The sequence below is a fragment of the Protopterus annectens genome, chromosome 13.part0 (assembly GCF_019279795.1).
Source record: "Protopterus annectens isolate FY-2018-M chromosome 13.part0, PAN1.0, whole genome shotgun sequence".
NCBI classification, from domain to species: Eukaryota; Metazoa; Chordata; order Ceratodontiformes; family Protopteridae; genus Protopterus; species Protopterus annectens.
Window position 1 is genome coordinate 115,998,516 of NC_056747.1, and position 20,231 is coordinate 116,018,746.

The following is a 20,231-nucleotide window of genomic DNA, read 5'->3' on the forward strand; positions in this document are numbered from 1 at the left end:
GCTTTTATGAGTACCTTTGAAAGGAGAGGCAGTGGTGGGAAAGCGTATACTTGTAGGTTTTTCCAGCTGAATGAGAGGGCATCCACTTTCCATGCTTGTGGGTGGTAAGTCCTTGTGCAGAATTTCTGTAGCTGGCAATTCATTGGGGATGCGAACAGATCTATGTCCAGGCTCCACCATTTCTGTGCTATCCATTTCCACTCGTGTGGATCCATGATGTTTCTGCTTAAGTCGTCTGCCAGTGTTTTTTTCTCTTCTGGCAGGAATTGTGCTTGCAGGTGAACTTGATAGGCTATAGCTGTGCCCCACAAGGTCATGGCTTGTCTGCAGAGGGGATATGAATGAGTGCCCCCTTGCTTGTTTATGTACCACATAACTGTGGTGTTGTCTGTCCTGGATGCAGAAGGTCCTTGAAAGCTATAAGGGCATTTTGTACAGGTAGCATCTGTTTTTGATTGATGTGAAGATGCCTTTGTACTGCGTTCCACTTGCCCTGAACACATTTTCCTGCCATGTGTGCTCCCCAGGTGTAATCCGAAGCATCTGTTGTCAGTGTTGGCCTGGCTGTGGGGTGAATGAAAGGCTGTCCCTTGTTGAGGTGACAGGCTTGAGCCCACCATCGAAACTCCTGTTGAAGGCAAGGAATAAGTGGTATTACTGTTTCCAAACTGTGACAGTGTTGAGACCAGACACTCTTTAGGTACCATTGTAGTTTCCTCATGCAGTTTTGCATATGGAACTAGTAGTATGCAAGATGCCATGTAACCCAAGGCCTGCAGAATTTTTCTTGCAGGGACTTGAGTCTTTGCTGCCATTATATGGAAATATTGAATCAGTTGTCTGTGCTTGTCTGGCGTGAGGTAAGCCATATGGGCCGTTGTATTTAAGCTGGCACCCAGGAATATTATCTCTTGTGAGGGCACTAATTTTGATTTCTTTTCGTTTACTGTGTACCCTAGGCAAATTAGCAGTCTTTTTACAAACGTCAGATGCTTTAGAAGAATGTCTTTGCTCTCTGCTTGAATAAGGCAGTCATCCAAATATGGGTAAATTTGAATTCCTTTTTGTCTGCAAAATGCAATTACTGGTGCCAGGCATTTTGTAAAGACCCTGGGCGCAGTAGATAAGCCAAAGGACAGTGCAGAGAATTGGTAGTGCATTGAACCTAAGAATCTGAGGTATCTTCTGCAATTTTGTCTGATAGGGACATGCAGGTATGCCTCCTTCAGGTCCAGTGTTATGAGCCAAGCTTTCCTGCCCAGCATGGGAAGAAGCTGCTGTAGTGTCAACATTTTGAATTTTGGAACATCCAGGTAAGTAAGTAGAGAAGAAAGATCCAGAATGGACCTCCAGGTTTTGTCCTTTCTGGAAACCAGAAAGAGTAGAGTAAAATCCTTGCCCTTGCTCCTGTATTGGTACCTCTTGAACAGCTCTCATGACCATGAGTGCTGTAATTTGCATTTGAGCCTCTGCCCATTGATTTGGTGGCAGATTTGGCATTCCTTTTAACCTTGGCAGAGTGTGAAAGTGGAACCTGTAACCTTGAGACACAATACTGAGAACCCATTTGTCTTTGTTGATTTAATTGCCAATTGTGACTGAAAAGTGTCAGTTTTCCCCCTAAGGGGGCTGCCAAGAGAGAGATGTTTGGCAGCTGAAGTGGGAAGTCATTGGGTCTGCTTTTTATAAGGTTGAGGCCTGTCTTCCCCTTCTTTCTGGGTTGAAGTACCCCATTGTCGAGGTCTGTAAGTACCTTGTGGTTGACCTCTGCCTCTTGGACATCTGTATCTGCCCCTCTGAGTTTTTTTTGGCCAATTTCTGCTAAACAGAGGAGGCTGAACCTGTAAGAAATCCTTCACCGTTTGCATAGATTTTGCTTTATCCTCCATTTTCTTTAATACCTCTTCTGCCTTAACTCCAAATAAAACATCCTGCTGCAAGGGTGCATCCAATAACTTTGCTTTAACATGATCTGATAAGGTCTGTTCTTTTAACCAAGCATGCCTTCTAATGACGGACCCTGTAACTGCTGCTCTACAGGAGGCCTCTAAGGAATCAAAACCACATTGCAAAGTATGTTTTCCCACTTGTTCAGCTGCATGCAATAAATACTGCATTTCCTTATAGTTAGGAAGTTCTGAATTTGGAAGCATTTTTTGTTTCAACTGAGACATCAAATATTGCTGATATTTAAGCATGTGAAACTGGCAATTTAGTGCTCTCATTGCTAAAGTTGCAGATGTGTATACTTTCTTTCCCCATCTGTCTAATGCCCTGGAATCTCTATCAGAGGGGACTGGATTTTTTGCTGTAGAGGCCTTTACCCCTTTGGGACCCTGGGAAATAGTTTCAGGGTCAGCAACAGGGCTTTTATAAAGGAATTTGTGAGAGTTAGGGACTCTAATATCTGTCTGGCTTAACTGGAGCTGGAGGTAAAGAATCAGGATTTAAGCTGGATTCAGCATACACATCATCCACAATATCTAACACTGGCGGAATAGCAAGGGGTCTGCGTTGAGGTAATAAAAGAAATCTCTGAGCCTTTTCTTGGATTCTGAGTAATCCTGGCCCTCCCAATGGAAACACTCCCGCATGGTATGTAAGGTTTCCCCAAAGGAGTAGTCCTGTGGAGGAGAGGCTGAAGGAATGGATTCCTCAGCATCAGAATCCTCATAAGGAGGGAGAGAGTATCCTAGGTCTGAGGATGAATCAGAGGAGATGGACACCTGATCGGATGGAGTCATAGTCTGCATTCTATCTAGGCCTTTTATCAGGAGGGTGGTGGGACACCCTGATCAGAGTAATTAGGTCATCGGCCATGTTGAGCATCTGTTTCTTAGGCATGGAGGCCTGTGCTGGTGAATGCTGAAGCTGTTTCTTTGGTTTAGATTTAGCAGAAGGTTTAATGGTTAACTGAGTAGGCCTGGAAACACCCTCTGAGGCTGCGGGTTGTTCAGCTACTCCAGAGCCCTCAGAAGGGATAGTCTCAGTAGGTCTCAAGTCTGGTGTATCCGAAGGCCCAGCCATTTCCACGTGGGAGTCAGAGACGGCCTGTGGTTCCAAATGAGCGGTCGTCAGGGGCTGCGAAGGCGCCTCGCTGAAAACCGGAGAACCGGCAACTGGCCTAGCAGAGGCTTCGTCAGTTTTGGGCCTCAGATGCCTGTCCTTGTCTTTGCACTTTTTGTGTATTCCGGTCGTCGGTTGTTCCGACGGCATGGTGTAATTGAATTTTCTGCCAAAATGTCGGGCAAAAATCAAACTGACGTTTAATAGTGCGCTTGTTAAACCTAGCACAAAACCGACAACCAGTGACGTCGTGGTCTGGGCCTAGGCATGGGATACAATAGGAATGGAAATCCTTATGAGGTATTTGCTTCCCACAAGAAATACAATTAACTTTTACTGACATCGGTCTGAGGCAAGAAAAAGTTTCCCCAATGGGGTACTTAGCTTTGTAGAAGACTTCGATTCTGGATTCTGAATGAAAATCTCAGGAGTCGGCCAACTGGCACTTGCGAACTGCTTTTGCATCGGGCATCGCGCGGCAAGAAAGACTGAAGAAAATGGCGTCAGCTGCATCTTATATACCCTGGCGCACTAACGTCAGGGAAGAAGCGACAGCAACCGACGCTGGACCAAGACTTTAGAACTTGGGCCAACTGCGGGACCGCCTGACGGCAGGATAATCCAAGTGTGATGACTGCAGCAGTGTAACACGATGAACATCAGCATTAGGTGCGGCTATATGGCCCTACAGCACTGCAGTAGCAAAGCCTGCCCTGGACTTAGAGTAGAGAGGCAAATGGCAATGCTTTGTAAAGGTGCAAACAGAACTCCAAGTAGCAGCCTCTAGAATGTCTTTGGTTGGTATTCCTCCGAGAAAGGCTGCCGAAGTAGCTGCAGCTCTGGTGGAATGAGACCTAATGCCCTTGGGCACAGGTTTATCATGGTGTAAGTAGCAGAAACGGATGCAGTGGCTTACCCACTTTGAAATTGTCTGCTTTGAGATGGCCTTTCCTTCTGATCCTGCAGCATATGACACTAGTTAATTGCTCAGTTTTTCTTAGAGCTTTTGTCCTGCTCAATTAGAATCTTAGCTGTGCATGTCCAAGGAATGCAGAATTCTCTCCCCTTTGTTCTGCTGATTTGGATAAAAAGTTGTAAGATGCATTGTTTTGGTTAAGAGCCACACTGGAAACCACCTTAGGCATAAAAGTAGGAATTGTCCTCAGAGACACCCTGTCTGCGTAAAGTATGATAAAAGGGCTCTACAGCCATGAGAGCCTGTAGCTCTGAAACTCTTCTTGCTGAAGCAATTGCTAGTAGCACAGTTGTCTTCCATGATAAGAACTTTATATCAGGCTGGTTCGAATGGAGGCAGGGTGAGTTTTTCCAACACATAATTGAGGTCCCATGCAGGTAATGGTGATGATCTAGGAGGCCTTAGGATTTTGGCTCCTCTAAGATACTGCTTTAGTAAAGGATGAGAAAAGATTGGTGGCTCTGTATTGTAATGAGCCAAAATGGCAGAGGCATGGATTTTGATTGATGAGAAAGATAGGCCTTTGTCAAGCATCTCAGTTAAGTATTGTAATATCTGAGGAATATGTGGTTCTGCTGTATCAGTTCCTTGTGCTTGATTCCAAGTGCAGAATCTCTTCCATTTGTCAGCATAAGATTTTCTAGTACTAGGCCTTCTAGCTTCCAAAACGACATCCATCACAGCTTTACTGAGAGGTGTCGTTTGTATGCTTACATGATTAGCCATGCTGCCAGGTTCAGAGTCTGTAGTTGATTGTGCAGGATCTGATTGTTTTGCTGGGACAGTAGTTGTGGTCTTTGAGGCAAGGTCCAAGCTGGGTAATGAGACAAGTTCCTTAGGACTGGGTACCAGTATTGGCAGGGCCAGTCCGGGGTAATTAGTATCATCTTTGGCTTCTCTTGTCTGGCTTTTAGTAGGACCTTGGGTAGAAGAGGCAGAGGAGGAAAGGCAGAAACTGACAGGTTTTTCCAACTGAAAGATACAGCATCCACTTTCCATGCTTGTCTGCGATAGGTCCTTGTACAGAATCTTTTCAGTTGATAATTTTGAGGACAGGCAAATAGATCTATGTCAGGGCTCCCCCATGTCTCTGTTATCATGCTGAATACTTGTAGATTTAGTTTCCACTTGTGAGGATCCATAAGGTTTCTGCTTAAGTCGTCTGCCAGAGTGTTCCGTTTGCCTGGCAAGAATTGAACTTGAAGATTTATTTGGTAGGTCAAAGCTGTGTCCCACAGTACCATGGCTAATCTGCAAAGGGGGTATGAGTGTGTGCCCTCTTGCTTGTTTATATACCACATGACTGTGGTGTTGTCAGTCTATCAGTAGTTGTCCTGGATGAAGTAAGTCCTTAAAGGCTGTTAGGGCATTTTGAACATCTAGCATCTCTTTCTGGTTGATATGTAGATGCATTTGATTTGGTGCCCATATGCCCTGAATGCATCTTCCTGCCATATGGGCCCCCCAGGGATAATCTCATGCGTCTGTTGTTAAGGTTTGGCTGGCAGGGGGTAGAGTGATGGGCCATCCCATGTTTTGGTGACAGGCCTTTGCCCACCATAGAAACTCCTGTTGCAGGCAGGGGATGAGAGGAATCATTGTTTCCAGACTGAGTGAATGTTGACACCATAAACATTTTAGGTACCATTGAAGTTTCCTCATATGCAGTCTTGCATATGGAATTAGTAGGACGCAGAATGCCATGAAGCCCAGAGCCTGCAGAATTTGTCTTGCAGAAGACAGGGTTTTTGTTGCCATCAGTTTGAAGTAAGTAGTCAGTTGCCTTTGTCTGGCGTGAGGTAATCCATCTGGGCAGTTGCATGCAAGCTTTGTTATCTTTTGAGAGGGTACCAGTTGTGATTTCTTTCCGTTTATTGTGCAACCTAGGCATGCTAGAAGCCTTTTCACAAACGCCAGGTGTCGTTGAAGAGTGTCCTTGTTCTCTGCTTGAATGAGACAGTCGTCCAAGTAAGGATATACTTGAATACTTCTTTGTCTGCAAAATGCAATTACTGGTGCCAGACACTTTGTAAAGACCCTGGGCGCAATAGATAAGCCAAAGGGCAGTGCAGAGAATTGGTAATGCATTAAGCCAGCCTTGAATCTGAGGTATCTTCTGCACGACTGTCTTATTGGGACATGCAGATATGCCTCTTAAGTCTAAAGTCACCAGCCAAGCATTCTTGCCCAGCATGGGCAGAAGCTGTTGCAAAGTGAGCATTTTGAATTTTGGAATGTCCAGGTATGTGTTCAAAATCGATAAATCCAGTATTGGCCGCCAGGGCCTTGTCCTTTCTGGGTACCAAGAACAGTTTTGAGTAAAAACCTTGTCCTTTTTCCTGTTCTGGTACTGTCTGAATGCCCCCCATATCCATGAGGGACGTAACCTGTTTCTGAGCCTCTGCCCATTGGTTTATTGGCAGGTCTGGCCAACCATTTGTCATTGGCAGAGTGTGGAAATGGAGTCTGTAACACTGTGATACGATGTTCAGTACCCACTTATCCTGGGTTATTAACTGCCAATTCTGAGCAAAAAGTGCTAATTTTCCTCCTATGGGTGCTGCCAAAAGATAAGTGCTTGGTGTAGGCAGAGGGAAGCCATTGGGATTGCTTTCTGTAGGTTTGCGCTTTATCTCCTCCAGATTTGGAGGTGGATGCACCTCATTCCTTTGACCTGTATGAGTCTTGAGCCTGGTACCTGGAACCCTTAGGGCGTCTGGATTTGCCCCTTTGAGCTCTGTCTGACACAGGAAACGACCAATTTTTTTATAGGCCAGTGTCTACTGAATCTAGGTGGCTGCACTTGTAAGAAATCTTTAACAGTTTGCATAGACTTAGTTTTGTCTTCCATTTTCTTTAAAACCTCTTCTGCCTTAATTAATACCAGAGAATCATGCTGTAAAGGTGCATCTAGCAATTTAGCTTTAAAATGATCAGGCAAATTTTGTTCCTTTAACCAGGCATGCCTCCTAATCACAGATCCAGTAACTGTGGCCCTGCAGGAGGCCTCTAAAGAATCAAAATCACATTGCAAAGTATGCTTTCCAACTTGTTCAGCTGCATGAAATAATTCCTGCAATTCCTTATTTTCTGCACATTCTGAAATCAACATAATTTTCTGTTTCAGCAATCCCATAACATGTTGTTGGTACTTAAGCATATGAAATTGACAGTTTAAGGCCCTGATTGACAAGGTTGCAGATGTATAAACCTTTTTTCCCCATCTGTCCAGTGCCCTAGAATCTCTCAGAGGGGGTAGGGTTTTTTGCTGTTCAGGCCTCAACTCCCTTTGGGCCCTGTGAAATAGTTTAAGGATCAGCAGCAGGGTTTCTAAATAAAAATTTATGAGAGTCAGGGACCCTGTAATACCAGTCAGGCTTACTGGGAGCCGGAGGTAGAGAGTCAGGGGTCAGGCTTGACTCCGAAAAAACATCATCCACAATGTCTAACAGAGGGAATGGCTAAAGGCTTGTGTTGAGGGAGAAGGAGAAAATCCCTGAGCCTCTTTTTTGATTGTGAGAAGTCTTGACTCTCCCAGTGAAAAGGCTCCCTCAAAGTATGCAAGGTTTCCCCAAATGAATAATCCTCAGGAGGGCATGCAGATGGAATAGACTCCTCAGCATCAGAATCCTCATAGGGAGATAATTCCTGATCAGAAGAGGAATCAGAAGAAATAGAAACCTGATCTGAAGATTCATAGTCAGTGTCTTGCGTAGGTCTCATCTGGAGGGGGATGGGTACCCCTGATCAAGGTAATAAGGTCTTCAGCCATTTTGATCTGCTTTTTAGGCATAGAGGCCCGTGCACGTGCCTCAGGCTTCGTTTTTTAGTTTTAGAAGGTGTCTTTGCCTTTGGTTTTGCAGCTTTCGTCGGTTTGATATAAAAATTTTGAGGTCTGAATACACCCTCAGAAGCCGGTGCCTGCTCAGCAGCTCGGGACCCATCTGAGGGAGATACATCCGTCGGTTCAATACCTTGAGTATCTTGCGGCATGCCGAACTCCACATGGGTGTCAGTAGAGGCCTGCGACTCGAAGGTAGTGGGCGTCAGAAGCTGCGAAAGTGCCTCACTGAGTATCGGCGAACGGCTTAGGAGAAGCTTTGTTGTCGGTTTTGGATCTCGACTGCCTTTCTCTGTCCTTTTCTTTGAGTTTTTTTTATGTACTCCAGTAGTCGGACAGCTGACATCTCTGGGTAGTTAAATCTGTTTCCAAAATACTTAGATGCAAAAATATACAGAAGCCTAATAGTGCGTTGGTTAAATCTAGCACAAAACCGACAGCCAGGCACGTTATGATCAGGGCCTAGGCAAGGAATACAGTATAAATGGAAATCCTTATGAGGTATTTGCTTCCCACAAGTAATACAATTATTAACTTTTTCTGACATCGGTAAAAAGCAAGAAAAATTTCCCCAACGGGGTACTTAGCTTTATTGATGACTTCGGTTCTGAAACTCAAACGCAAATATTTCAGTAGTCAGCCGATCAGCACTTGCAAAATGCTTCTGCTTCGGGCACCGCGTGGCAAGAAAGACTAAAGAAAATGGTGTCGGCTGCATGTTTTATACCCCTGACATCATGGAAGAGGAGACGTCAACCGACGCAGGACCCAAGACTTTGGAATTCAGGCCGACTGAGGGCAACCTGCCAGCAGATTACCCAAATGTAATGACTGCAACAGTGAAACACAAAGAACATCCATCGGTCTGAGAGGAAGGGTAGTCGGAAGAGAAGACTTTTTTGTCTGGAATCGGTAGTGCGAAAGGCCTCCTCGGAAGCCGGTGCCTGCATCACAGCCCCGAACCCAACCAAGGCAGACACAACTAAAGGCTCAGAAGATGAAGATTTCTGCGGCATACCAGACTCCAAAATGGTCTCGGTAGAGGCCTGCGAAGGTACTGAATCGGGCATCATGGGCTACGAATGCGCCTCACTGTATTCCGGAGAACTGACAACTTGCTTAGCGGTAGAGTAATCGGAAAGGGCTTGGCCTTGTATGGCCTCTCTCTATCTTTATCCTTACGTTTCTTCGGAATGTTTATGGATGGTTGGCTGACTGACGTCATTTTGGAATGTGAAGACGGAAGATGAAAATACCTGGCTACAGTAAGAGCTCTACGACGAATGGTAATCGCATTAAAGAGGGCACAGAACCGGCAACGGGGGACATTGTGATCTGGGCCTAAACAAGTGACGCAGTACGAGTAGAAGTCTCAATGCGGTATTTGCTTTCCACAGGCAACACAATTAACTTTTTCAGACATCAGTCAGTGCAAGAAAAAAAAGAATCCCCAACTGGGTACTTCGCTTTAGACGTTTTCAGCTGTAAACCAAAACTCTGGTAGCGACCGACCAGCACACTTGTGAACTGCTTCTGCTACGGGCTCCACAGCAAGAAAGACTGATGTAATGGAGTCGGCTGCTCTCCTTTACAGCACTGACAACCTGACGTCAGGCAGCTAGCGACAGCAGCCAACGCAGAAAAACATTTACTCTGTTATTCGGGTCGGCCGAGGGCTACCACAGCAGGGATAACCCACAGGTGATTACTGCAACAGTGCAATATGAAAAACATCAGAGTTAAATAAGGTCTACATTTTTTATTTAAAAAGGTGTCAGTGATGAATGCTGGGTTCATCTCCCACAGAAAGTCCAAGAGTATTCCAGGCATATTCCAAAACTGAAGGGGTATTAAACAGATACCTCAGGAACTGGGTAAAGACAGGAATAACCAGTCTAGAATACATCCTTTCACCATCAGCATTTGGTAATCTGAAATAAAGCCATTTATTGAAGCAAGCACACAAAAACAAGATAATTTTCCATCTGACTGCAGCAACACAAGCACATATACAACGGTACTATTTTGAGATGAAATTGAAGAGGGCTGTCGAAAACCTCTAGGAGAAGGGTCTACATATGCTGATAACAAAACAAAGCTTTAAAGAAAGAAACTAAAGTCTGCAACACAAACTCAGCTAGGAGTTAAAAACAAGAAGTTATGTACTCACCATAACATTCGATGTATGTAGTCCATCTCGCCTCACATTCTTACCCGTGGGTTCGGAGCAGAACATCGGCTCCAACTCGGCCGATTTTTACTAGCTCAGTCTTTCATTGGCTGGGCTAAGAGGGTATCCCATGGTGCACTGCTCCATATCCCCAGATCTAGTTTGCTGCGAAACATATGTACTTCATACACACCTCACATCCATATAAACAATCACTAATCAAAGGGACTCAGCAGATGAAAACCTATCCTCCAAATCCTCCAGGCAGGGGGAAGGTGGGAGGGTAAGTAAGAATGTGAGGCGAGATGGACTACATACATCGAACGTTATGGTGAGTACATAACTTCTTGATGTTATGTAGTCCTATCTCGCCTACATTCTTACCCGTGGGACAGCGTCCCTAGCATCTACATCCTGGGTGGCTCATGGGAAAATACTCCTGAGAACTGTGGAGCCAAAGAAAGATCTGCCCCTGGAGACCACGTCCAATTTGTAATGAGAAACAAAGGTGTGAGGAGAAGCCCAAGTAGCTGCAGCACATATATAATCAATTGACAATCTAGCTTGATAGGCTGTGGATGTGGAAATAGCCCGCTTAGAATGTGCCTTGACTGGAAATGGCAAATTTTTACCTCCTGCCTGATAGATGAGCGATACAACTGGTTATCCACCTAGACAGCGCAACCTTGGATACCGAAGAACCCAATTGGTTTTGCGAAAAGGAAACAGAGTTGGTCAGACTTCCAGATATCTTTTGTCCGGTGTAGATAGAAGCGTAACTGTATGTACATCCAATTGGTGAAATCTAAATTCTGCCTCGTTAGAGAAGTGGGGGAAGAACACCGGCAGCTCAATGGACTGATTCATGTTAGACACGGAGCCACTTTAGGAAGGAACGAGGGGTTTGGTCTAAGAGAGACCCTATCTTTGTGGAAGATCAAATATGGGGTTTTGATGGAGAGGGCTTGAATTTCCGAGACCCGTCGTGTTGAAGTGATTGCTATTAAGAATGCTGTTTTCCATGTTAAGAATTTTAATTCACAGGTAGCTGCAGGCTCAAATGGTGGTAGAGTAAGGGCTTGTAGAGAGTAAGAGTAAGGGCTTGAAGAACAAAATTGAGATCCCAGGGCATGACTGGTTCGGACACTGGGGGACGAAGCAACAGGGTACCTTTAAGGAATGCTTTGCATAGTCTGCGTGCCATAAGACTAGGTTCATTCGCTACGTGGAAATTAGATATCGTTGCCAGCTGAACTTTGATGGTGGCTGATGCGGACCCCTGATAGAACAGCATAGACAAGAACTCCAGAACTGAATCTATTGGAGCTGTGTAAGAATCAATACCTCTAGTATGAGCCCAGATGGAGAACCTTTTCCATTTGCTAGAGTAAATCTTTCTAGTGGATGGCTTATGGGAGGAGGATAATATATAGACCACTTCTGGTGAAAAACTATGACGTCTGACTAGCGATGGAAGTGGAGTAGCCAGGCTGTCAACTGGAGTGTCCTCAGACAGGGGTGGAACTGTCCCGACATGTGTCAGTAAATCTGGTAGAGGGTCCAGAATCCAAGGAGTGTCCACAAAGTACAGTTTTGTACCTACCATAAATGTAGATGTTCGAGTGTATACACTGCTGCAGTCATTACACTTGGGTTATCCTGCCATCAGGCAGTTCCCCAGTTGGCCTGAGTTCCAAAGTCTTGGTCCGGCGTTGGTTGCTGTCGCCTCCTCCCTGACGTCAGTACGACAGGGGTATACAAGATGCAGTCAACGCCATTTTCTTCAGTTTTTCTTGCCCCAGATGTCAGGTGCCTCTAAATAGGTAGGGAATTCCAATTGCTAATAAAACATACATAAGAAAAGCAAAAAAACAACTTAAAGCTACCAGCAAATACTCCCCACAGGTAGTAAGGGTAGAAGACATAGGTACGTACCAGCCAGTAAGAGGGGGAAGGAGGGAGGGTAACCTGGACTGCAGCAGAGTATACACTCGAACATCTACATTTATGGTAGGTACAAAACTGTACTATGTTCGTGTTACACTGCTGCAGTCATTACACTTGGGTAGAATCCCAAAGCTGAGGTAGGGTGGCTGGTTCTATAAGGCATGAGGGGTGGCTATAAGGCCCTGCAGCACTGCAGTGGCGAAGCCAGCTCTGGATTTAGAGTATAGAGGCAGATGGTAATGCTTGGTGAAGGTATGTACAGAACTCCAAGTTGCTGCTTCCAAAATATCCTTGGTAGGTACTCCCCTGAGGTAGGCAGTCGAAGTGGCAGTTGCCCTGGTGGAGTGAGATCTAATGCTGCTAGGTATAGGTTTTCCATGGTATGTGTAGCAGAAACATATACAATGTCCTATCCATTTTGAGATGGTCTGTTTTGAAATGGCTTTTCCCTGTGCTCCTGCAGCATATGCTACCAATAATTGCTCAGATTTTCTGAAAGCTTTGGTTTTGTCCAAGTAGAAGCGTAATTGCCTGTGAATGTCCAAAGAGTGCAGCAGTCTCTCCCCCTTTATTCTGCGGTTTAGGATAAAAAGTTGACAGGTGAAGGAGTTTGGTTTAGAGCCACACTGGATACCACTTTTGGAATAAACGTAGGGTTAGTTCTTAGACACCCTGTCCTGGTGGAAAATGAGGAAAGGTTCCACTGCCATTAGTGCCTGGAATTCTGAAACTCTTCGTGCTGATGTTATTGCCAGGAGCAGAGCAGTTTTCCAAGAGATATATTTTAATTCCGCTGTTAGCTGGCTCAAAAGGAGGTAAAGTTAGTTTTTCCAAAACCAAGTTGAGGTCCCAAGTTGGAGTAGGTGCTCTACGGGGCGGTCTTATGTCTTTAGCCTCTCTGAGGTACTGCTTTAACAGAGGATTAGAGAAAATTGGTGGATCCGTGTTGTAATGAGCAGAGATGGCAGAGGCGTGGATCTTGATGGATGAGAAGGAGAGGCCTTTGTCCAGCATCTCAGTTAAGTATTGTAGTATCTGAGGAATGTTTGGGACAAGAGGGTCAAGGCTGTGGAGCTTGGTTCCAAGCACAGAATCTCTTCCATTGATCTGAATAGGCTTTCCTGGTACTAGGCCTTCTGGCCTCCAGAATGACATCCATAACAGCCTTGGAGAGGCGCATTGCTTGCTTGACCAAGGAATCTTCCATGCAGCTAGGTTTAAGGTCTTTAGCTGACTGTAGTATTTGACTGTTGTGCTGAGTCATCAGATGTGGGATTTGAGGCAAAATCCAGGGTGGTTCTTGTGCTAAGCTCCTTAAGATTGGGTACCAGTGCTGGCGTGGCCAGTCTGGTGCAATCAGGATCATCTTTGGCTCTTCTTGCCTGGTTTTTATGAGTACCTTTGGCAGGAGAGGTAGTGGTGGGAAAGCGTATACTTGTAGGTTCTCCCAGCTGAATGAGAGGGCATCCACTTTCCATGCTTGTGGATGGTAACTCCTTGTGCAGAATTTTTGTAGCTGGCAGTTTATTGGGGATGCAAACAGATCTATGTCCGGGCTCCACCATTTCTGTGTTTTCATTCTGAATATTTGTGGATTCAATTCCCATTCGTGTGCATCCATGATGTTTCTGCTTAAGTCGTCTGCCAGTGTGTTTTTCTCTCCTGGCAGGAATTGTGCTTGCAGATGAACTTGAAGGTTTATCGCTGTGTTCCACAAGGTCATAGCTTGTCTGCATAGGGGGTAGGAGTGAGTGCCCCCTTGCTTATTTATGTACCACATAACTGTGGTGTTGTCTGTCTTTAGCAGTAGTTGTCCTGGATGCAGCAGGTCCTTGAAAGCTATAAGGGCATTTTGTACAGCTAGCATCTCTTTTTGATTGATGTGAAGATGCCTTTGTTCTGCGGGCCACGTGCCCTGAATACATTTGCCTGCCATGTGTGCTCCCCAGGCGTAATACGATGCATCTGGTGTCAGTGTTTGCCTGGCTGTGGTTGTGTAAAAGGCGGTCTCTTGTTGAGGTGACAACCTTGAGCTCACCATTGAAATTCCTGTTGAAGGCAAGGGATTAGTGGTATAACTGTTTCCAAACTTTGACAGTGTTGAGACCATACATTCTTTAGGTACCATTGTAGTTTCCTCATATGCAGTCTGGCATATGGAATTAGTAATATGCAGGATGCCATGTAACCCAAGGCCTGCAGAATTTTTCTTGCAAGGAGTTGGGTCTTAGTTGCGATCAACTGAAAGTATTGAGTCAGTTGTTCTTGCTTGCCTGGCGTGAGATAAGCCATCTGGGCAATGTGTTTAAGCTGGCACCCAGGAATATAATCTCTTGTGAGGGCACTAGTTTTGATTTCTTTTCGTTTACTTTGTACCCCAGGCAACTTAATAACTTTTTTACAAACGCCAGATGTTTTAGAAGAATGTCCTTGCTCTCTGCTTGAATCAGGCAGTCGTCCAGGTACGGATACATTTGAATTCCTTTCTGTCTGCAAAATGCAATTACTGGTGCCAGGCACTTTGTGAAGACTCTGGGCACAGTAGATAAGCCAAAGGGCAGTGCAGAGAATTGGTAGTGCAATGAACCAGCTATGAATCTGAGGTATCTTCTGCAGTTTTGTCTGATAGGGACATGCAGGTATGCCTCCTTGAGGTCCAAAGTCACGAGCCAAGCTTTCTTGCCCAGCATGGGAAGAAGCTGCTGTAGTGTCAACATTTTGAATTTCAGAACATCCAGGTAAGTGTTTAGAGATGAAAGATCCAGAATGGGCCTCCAGGCTTTGTCCTTTCTGGGTACCAGAAAAGGTCTTGAGTAAAATCCTTGTCCTTGCTCCTGTGATGGTACCTGTTGAATATCTCTCATATCCATGAGTGCTGTCATTTGTTTTTGAGCCTCTGCCCATTGATTTGGTGGCAGATTTGGCATTTCTTTTAACCTTGGCAGAGTATGAAAGTGGAACCCGTAACCTTGAAATACAATGTTGAGAACCTATTTGTTTTTGGTGATCATTTGCCATTGTGGTAGAAGAGTGCCAGTTTTCCTCCCAAGGGGGCTGCCAAGAGGGATTTGTTTGGCAGCTGTAGTGGGAAGTCATTGGAGCTGCTTTTTATATGATTGGAGTCTGTCTTCCCCTTCTTTCTGGCCTGATGCAACCCATTGTCGAGGCCTGTAAGGACCTTGTGTTTGACCTCTACCTCTTGGACGTCTGTAACTTCCCCTTTGAGGTCTGTCTGTAATTGGAAAGGACCAATTTCTTAGTTGACCAGTTTCTGTTAAATCTAGGAGGCTGAACCTGTAAGAAATCCTTCATCTTTTGCATAGATTTTGCCTTATCCTCCATTTTCTTTAACACCTCTTCTGCCTTAAATCCAAACAACACATCCTACTGCAAAGGTGCATCCAATAATTTTGCTTTAGCATGACCTAGTAACGTATGTTCTTTTAACCAAGCATGTCTTCTAATGACAGAGCCTGTAACTGCTGCTCTGCAGGAGGCCTCTAGAGAATCAAAACCACATTGCAAAGTATGCTTTCCCACTTGTTCAGCTGCATGCAATAAATCCTGCATTTCTTTAAAATTAGGAGGATCTGATTCTGGAAGCGTTGTTTGTTTTAACTGAGAGAATAAAAATTGCTGATATTTTAGCATGTGAAACTGGCAATTTAAGGCTCTCATTGCTAAAGTTGCAGACGTATATACTTTCTTTCCCCATCTATCTAATGCTCTGGAATCTCTGTCAGAGGGAACTGGATTCTTGGCTGATGAGGCCTTAACTCCTTTGGGACCCTGAGAAATAGTTTCAGGGTCAGCTACAGGGCTTTTATACAGAAATTTGTGAGAGTCAGGGACTCTGTAGTAACTGTCAGGTTTAACAGGGGCTGGAGGTAAGGAATCAGGATTTAAGCTGGATTCAGTATACACATCATCCACAATATCTAACACTGGCGGAATAGCAAGGGGTCTGTGTTGAGGTAATAAAAGGAAGTCTCTGAACCTTTTCTTGGATTCTGTGTAATCCTGGCCTTCCCAGAGGAAATGCTCCCTCATTGTATGCAGAGTTTCCCCAAAGAAGTAGTCCTCAGGTGGTGAGGCTGATGGAATTGATTCCTCAGCATCAGAATCCTCATAAGGGGGGTAAAGAGTATCCTAGGATCTGAGGATGAATCAGAAGATATGGACACCTGGTCGGATGAGTCAGTCTGCATCCTGTCTAGGCCTTTTATCAGGCGGGGGATGTGACCCCCTGATCAGAGTGATTAGGTCTTCGGCCATTTTGAGCATTGGTTTCTTAGGCATGGAGGCCTGCCCTGGAGAATGCTGTACTTGTTTCCTTGATTTTAAAGGAGGCTTAGACTTAGCTGAGGGTTTAAAGCTTAACTGAGTGGGTCTGAAGACACCCTTTGAAGCTATGGGTTGCTCAGATACTCCGGATCCCTCTGAAAGAGTCTCGGTAGGCTGAATAGCTTGTGCGTCCGAAGGACCAGCCATTTCCACGTGGGAGTCAGAGGCGGCCTGTGGTTCTACAGAAGCGGTCAGGGGCTGCGAAGGCGCCTTGCTGAAAACCAGAGAACCGGCGACTGGACTAGAAGAGGGGCCTCGGATGCCTATCCTTGTCTTTGCGCTTTTTGTGTATTCTGGTTGTCGGAAGTTCTGACGGCATGGTATAATTGAATTTTCTACCAAAATAATGTCGGGCAAAATCAAACAGACGTTTAATAGTGCACTTGTTAAACCTAGCACAAAACTGACAACCAGTGATGTCGTGGTCTGGGCCCAGGCATGGGATACAATAGGAATCGAAATCCTTATGAAGTATTTGCTTCCCACAAGAAATACAGTTATCAACTTTTACTGACATGGGTCTGAGGCAGTTTCCCCAACGGGGTACTTAGCTTTGTAGAAGACTTCCGTTCTGGAATCGGGATGAAAATCGCAGGAGACGGCCGACCGGCACTTGCGAACTGCTTTTGCTTTGGGCACCGCGCGGCAAGAAAAACTGAAGAAAATGGCGTCGGCTGCATCTTATATACCCCTGTTTCCACTGACGTCTGGGAGGAGGTGACAGCAACCTACACTGGACCAAGACTTTGGAACTCAGGCCAACTGGGGAAACGCATGACGGCAGGATAACCCAAGTGTAATGACTGCAGCAGTGTAACACGAACATCGTATGGTTGAAGAAAGGGGAAAGTACAGTTTTGTACCTACCATAAATGTAGATGTTCAAGTGCTAATACAGCTGCAGTCATAACAGATGGGTTATCCTGCCGTCAGGCGGGTCCTCGGTCGGCCGAATTCCAAAGTCTAGGTCCAGCGTCGGTTGTCGCCGCTTCTTCCCTGACGTCAGTGCGGCAGGGGTATAAAAGAACCAGCCAACGCCATTTTCTTCAGTTTTTCTTGCCCCAGATGTCAGGTGCCCCCAGAAGGAAGGCAACACATAAATGTATGTAATAATGCAATGTAATACAATCAAAAAACAGTAGTTTGCAAGCAAATACACCATAAAAGAATACCCCAATCAGGTTGTATGAGGAGGTGTTTGTCATAAGGCCTGTCCCAAGAGGGGATGGAGGGAGGGAAACCTGGACTGCAGCTGTATTAGCACTCGAACATCTACATTTATGGTAGGTACAAAACTGTACTATGTTCATCGTGCATACAGCTGCAGTCATAACAGCTGGGTAGAATCCCAAAGCTAAAAAAGGGGTGGCAGGCACTAAGTGGAACTAGGAGGAGCAAGGATGCCCAGCAAGACTGCTGTGGCAAAGCCCGCTCTAGATTTAGAGTACAGTGGGAGGTGATAGTGCTTGGAGAAAGTGTGCACAGAACTCCCAAGTGGCTGCTTCCAAAATATCCTTGGTAGGAACCCCCCTGAGGAAAGCTGCAGAGGTAGCTGTGGCCCATGTGGAGTGAGATCTGATGCTTGTAGGTACAGTTTTTCCATGAAATGAGTAACAAAAGCGTATGCAGTGGGCTATCCATTTTGAGATTGTCTGTTTGGAAATAGCCTTTCCTTGAGCACCTGTAGCATAGGACACAAAGAGTTGCTCTGATTTTCTGAATGGCTTTGTCCTGTCCAAATAATAACGTAGTTGTATGTGAATGTCCAAGGAATGTAGTAGTCTTTCCCCTTTGTTTTGTGGGTTAGGATAAAAGGTAGGTAAGTGGATAGTCTGATTCAAGGCTACACTGGATACTACCTTTGGCATAAAGGAAGGGTTATGTTCGTAGGGAAACTCTGTCCGGATGGAAAATGATGAAAGGTTGCACAGCCATGAGGGCTTGTACTTCCGAAACCCTGTGTGCTGAGGTGATAGCCAGAAGGAAGGCTGTTTTCCATGACAAATATTGCAGTTCTGTTGAAGCAGCTGGCTCAAATGGAGGCAGGGTCAGTTTTTCTAAAATGAAGTTGAGGTCCCAAGCAGGTACTGGTGGTTTCCTTGGGGGTTTTATATTCTTAGCCCCTCTGAGGAACTGTCTTAAGAGAGGATGAGAGAATAAAGGAGGATCAGTGTTGTATTGTGCAGAAATGGCTGAAGCATGGATCTTGATGGAGGAGAAGGAAAGTCCACTGTTTAACATCTCAGCTAAGTACTGTAATATTTGAGGCAAATTTAGTACCCAAGGATTCTGGCCCTTTTCCTGATTCCAGGCACAAAACCTTTTCCATTTGGCGGAGTAGGCTTTTCTAGTAGAAGGTCTTCTGGCCTCCAAGATAATATCCTGCACCTCCTTGGAGAGGAGGGTCTGTTGGGAAATTAAGGAATCCTCCATGCGGCTAGATTGAGGGTTTTCAGCTGACTATGAAGAGTTTTGAAGTTGTGCTGGGTCAACAGAAGAGGCATTAGAGGTAGAATCCATGGTGGGGAATGCGTCAGGCTCTTCAGGGGTGGATACCAGTGTTGTCTTGGCCAGTCTGGAGCAATGAGAATCATCTTTGACCTCTCTGTCCTGGCTTTTAATAGAACTTTGGGCGGAAGAGGTGAAAAGGCATAGACTGTCAATGTTGTCCAATTGAAAGAAAGTGCGTCCACTTTCCAGGCCTGTGGATGATAGGTTCTTGAGCAAAATTTTTTCAGTTGGTGTGGGTAGCAGAGAGATCTATGTCTGGCCGACCCCATGCCTGAATTATCTTTGCGAAAACTTGAGGATGCAACTTCCATTCGTGTGGATCTGTCATATGTCTGCTTAGGTTGTCTGCCAGCGTGTTTTCCTTCCCTGGCAGGAATTGTGCTTGAAGTTGGATTTGCAATTCCAGAGCCGTGTTCCAAAGGGACATGGCTAGTCTGCACAGGGGGCATGAATGAGTTCCTCCCTGTTTGTTTATGTACCACATCACTGTGGTGTTGTCTGTCCTTATCAATAGCTGGCCTGGATGCAGTAGGTCTTTGAAGGCCATAATAGCATTTTGTACTGCTAGCATTTACTTTGGATTGACGTGTAGGTGCTTCTCCTTTTGGGACCATTTGCCCTGAATGCACTGATCTGTCATGTGCACCCCCCAGGCGTAGTCTGAGGCGTCTGTTGTGATGATTTGATTTGCTTGAGGCATGCAGAAGGGGAGACCTATGTTTCTTTGGCATGCTTGAGCCCACCACAGAAATTCCTTTTGAAGACATGGAATGAGTGGTATAATTGTTTCCAAACTGTGGCTGTGTTGAGACCATATGTTTTTTAGGTACCATTGAAGTTTCCTCATATGCAGCTTTGCACATGGGATCAGCAGGATGCAAGATGCCATGAATCCCAGAGCCTGCAGGACTTTCCTTGCAGTCAGCCTGGTGAAGGTTGCCATTTTAAGTATTGAGATAGTTGCCCTTGTTTATCTGGCGTGAGGTAGGCCATCTGGGTGTTTGTATTCAAGCTGGCACCCATTGTTTGAGAGGGTATTAGTTTTGATTTCTTTTTGTTGGCTATGTATCCCAGAAAGTTCAACAGTCTTATTACAAACGCCAGGTGTTTCAGAAGTATGTCCTTGCTGTCCGCTTGGATCAGGCAGTCATCCAGATATGGGTATATTTGTATTCCTTGAAGTCTGCAGAAGGCAATTACTGATGCCAGGCATTTCGTAAACACTCTGGGCGCAGTAGATAAGCCAAAGGGCAATGCAGATAATTGATAATGGGTTGAACCTGCAAGAAATCTGAGGTATCTTCTGCAATCTTGTCTGATAGGGACATGCAGGTATGCCTCCTTGAGGTCCAATGTTACCAGCCAAGACTCCTTGC

General features: G+C 45.3%; 1 protein-coding gene across 1 annotated transcript in view; it reads right to left on the reverse strand.

Moving 5' to 3' along the window:
• ELAVL1 (ELAV like RNA binding protein 1) overlaps positions 1–20,231 on the reverse strand; it is a 1,128,619-nt gene that overhangs the window by 147,692 nt on the left and 960,696 nt on the right. The gene's annotated exons all lie outside the window — the stretch shown is intronic.